Source organism: Barbus barbus (genome assembly GCF_936440315.1).
Source record: "Barbus barbus genome assembly, chromosome: 36".
Lineage (NCBI taxonomy): Eukaryota > Metazoa > Chordata > Actinopteri > Cypriniformes > Cyprinidae > Barbus > Barbus barbus.
Window position 1 is genome coordinate 1,225,001 of NC_136714.1, and position 4,113 is coordinate 1,229,113.

Below are 4,113 nucleotides of genomic sequence, written 5' to 3' on the forward strand. Positions count from 1 at the left end.
GATGTGGTGAAGACGACTTGCTGAAGTTCAAACCGAGCATCAGAACGGGGAAGAAAGGGGATTTAAGTGACTTTGAATGTGGAATGGTTGTTGGTGCCAGACGGGCTGAGTATTTCAAAAACTGCTGATCTACTGGGATTTTCACGCACAACCATCTCTAAGGTTTACAGAGAATGGTCTGAAAAAGAGAAAATATCCAGTGAGCGGCAGTTGTGTGGACGAAAATGCCTTGTTGATGTCAGAGGAGAATTATGAAGGTAGATTTGGTGCAAAACAACTGAGCGTCTGTGACAGCAGACTTTGTAGATGTAGAGAATAGCCACACATGTGTATCAGTAAATTTGAAGCCACAGACAAAAGTCGCAAACTTGTAGATTTTTTTTCTCTCTCCCACAAACACAACACAACATTACACCTTCTCGAATCCTTCATTGCAGGAGCACAAATCCTATTCTACGAATCACAAATCAAGAAACTCATACTCTCTCATGTTTTGCTATTGCTGCAGTGAATAAGGTGCAAAACCACTATTCAGAGATCAGAGGATTTCAGCCAATCAGAAGAGCTAGTTTGGGCGCCTATCAGCAACTACTTCTTCTGGAGCAGAGAGCCGCAACCAATTAAGGCCTTTTTCTTTCTTTTTTCTGAAATCACTCACCATTATACTGTACGGTATTTGTTTATAGTTTAAATATTAAATGAGTTTAGCTCCAACCCTGATAAAACTCACCTACCTGTAGGTGGCCTATAGTCCTAATCAGTGTTGGGAACCAGGCTGTTGGTGGTGGTGTAATGGTGTGGTGTAAATATTTAATGACTACAGTGTACCCATCTTCTGATGGCTACTTCCAGCAGGATAATGCACCATGTCACAAAGCTCAAATCATCTCAGACTGGTTTCTTGAACATGACAATGAGTTCACTTTCCTCAAATGGCCTCCACAGTCAGCAGATCTCAATCCAATAGAGCACCTTTGGGATGTGGTGGAACGGGAGATTCTCATCATGGATGTGCAGCCGACAAATCTGCAGCAACTGCGTGATGCTATCATCTCAATATGGATCAAAATCTCTGAGGAATGTTTCCAACACCTTGTTGAATCTGTGCCACGAAGAATTAAGGCAGTTCTGAAGGCAAAAGGGGGTCCAACCCGGTACTAGCGAGGTGTACCTAATAAAGTGGCCAGTGTGTGTGTGTGTGTGTGTGTGTATATATATATATATATATATATATATATATATATATATATATATATATATATATGTATATATATATATATATATATATATGAAGAGTTTATTTTAAGAGTTTAAGAGTTTATTTGCAAAAACGGATAACTCAAAAATCATGCTTTTTATTATGTTATCATGTTTGTGTTTTACTGTGTTAGCTGTATTTTTTAACCTAATTAAAAAAAAAAAACTGCAGTTTGATTGAGATTAATTGGAATGCACAATGAAAAAACACGGAGTTATCTGGTTTTGCAAATGAACTCTTCATATATACACCATATTGCCAAAAGTATTGGCACCCCCTTCTAATGAACAGGTTTGACTACTTTAGTCATTTCCATGAGTGCAAATCTTAATGTTTAAGCATATAATGATATTCTAGGGAATTGTGTGCTTCTAATTGTATAACAACAGTTTGGACAGAACCCTTTTCTATTCTAACATGACAGGGTCTCTGTGTATAAGACACGGTTCAGAAAGACATGATTGATTGAGTCAGTGTGGAAGAACTGGACTGGTTTGCAGAAAGACAAGTCCTGATCCCAGCTGAACACCTCTGGTGTGACTTTATATGCAGACCTTGAGCCAAAAACTCATCACCAAACACCAATGACTTGTATAGACACTATATGGACAAAAGTATTGGGACACCTCCTTCTTTAGAACAGAAGGCACTTCCAAAACTGTGGCAACAAAGATGGAAACATAATTTACGTATTTAATAACTGTATTTCCATCTCTGTTAGTTTTGATAGTGTCTAAAATGATTGAATGAATCAGCCGTTTGAACGAATCGAATGAAAGAAGGACTCATAAAGACATTTACAGCCACATTCTGGCAGTTTTAGTTTCTTATTTAGAGTAACCTTTCATTACAAAAAAGAAAGAAAGAAAGACTGGTTTGGATTTTTATTGTATGAACAAAAAATACAGAGATCTTTCTCAAATTATCTTCTATGTTCCATAGTTTATATGTTGGGCAATTAGCCTAAACGTTTATGTGTAATAAACTTTATATTGAATGAAATCAAATATTTATTTCTAAAGCTACAATTTGTAATGTCTACTTGATACTTTATCATTTAACACAATAATAGCTTTAAATGATCTTGTGTGGGTAATTTCACAGTCAAATTTAATTTGCTATTAGTTTAATTTGATTAATTAATCGACACATCATGTAATCGACTTACAGCCCTAAATACATTATAATAACATAATAACATTACATTTGAATCATGAACAGTAGTGAAATTTGACAACCGAAACTAAACTTGACCTGTCGTAAAAGGTCAAATAATCTAATAATTTTAAGAGACCATATACGTTACATATAATACAATATATAACATAATAACATGTCAATACAACTTTCTCTTGTATTTTTTTAAATGTGTTTTGTCGTGATTTTTTGTTAATTGGTTACACCACTGATGAAAGTTTTTTTTTTTTTTTGTATGTTTATAATCCATTATAAACATGTACATTATATATACATTGTAAATTATGTCACTGTTTAAAATGCATAAAAAAAAAAAACTTGAATAAATGAATACAAGCCTCTGGGGAGACCAGCGCACTAACGTTGCGTACAAACATGAACCACATTATGCACGAATAAATGAACCTCCCCAGCCAGCAGTGGGACACTTTCACCATCATCATCATCATCATCATCATCACATGCGATCCACATCAGATCTATACCCAGACAGGTGAGGACGTGTGTGTGCTGTGATGCGGGCGTGAGTCTCTCTGGACTCCGGCGTGTGTGTGTGTGTGTGTTCTGCATCAGTGTGTCATTGACTCCGGCTCTGCAAGGATCTTCTCACAGCATTGCGGTGAGTGGAGAACTTGTGTGGGATAGTCTCACCTTTACACTGCAGTCTCGCCTGTCACCATCGCTTTGATGATCGCTGTTATTCGATCATTTCAACCATCCTGCCATATAAAGCGGTAAGTGTGTGATTTCCGATGATTTTACCATGTAGTTCAGCTACAGGTCTATATGCGTGTTTTCTAACTGAGCCCTCTACTGTATGTGGACTTTACCTTACACTCTTTATGCTACTATAAACAATTACCAATGAACAGCATGAATATAATGAAGTATGACTTGCACACTGTCCTGTTTAAAGTATTTCAATAGGGGCAAGTTGTCACATTTTTTGAGCAGTGAATATTTAGTCACTTTATTTAAGGACCAATGCTCACTATTAAATAGCATGCATATTACTAGAATATTGGCTGTTTATTAGTACTTATAAATCACATATTAATTTCTTATTCTGCGTGATCATAGTTTAGATCCCTTAATCTTACCCCGAACTTAATAACTATCTTACTAACTATTAGTAGGCAGCAAATTTATTGAGGCAAAAGTCTGTTAGTAGTGAGAATTGCAGCTTAAAATAAAGTATGACCGCATATTTATTGAGGAAGGATTATTTTTGTCAATTCCTTGTGCAGACATATATTTAAAAAAAAGAAAAAGAGAAAAAAAACAATGATTCAATCTCAATTCTTAGAGTACATAGTCCATTTTTGAAATATTAGAATGGAATGGTCCACAAAATATATATTATTGTCTCTTTAAGAGCTTTTGAGCCGTAATGAAACACAAAACAGTTGATGTTTTAGCTAGCAGAAATGAATTAATGAGCCGTATTAAACAACAATGAATAAACCAACAAATACAGCAAAGCATGTACTGCATTTACTCAAACTTTAGACAGTTTTAATCTACAATCACTGGAAAAAATGATTAATTGAATTCTTCTGTATAAAACAAGCATTTTAACACTCACTCTTCACTCTGTCCCTGTCACAGGTCATTCTTTAACAGTGGCTTATATCTTTATTAACAAACACCGGGGATGT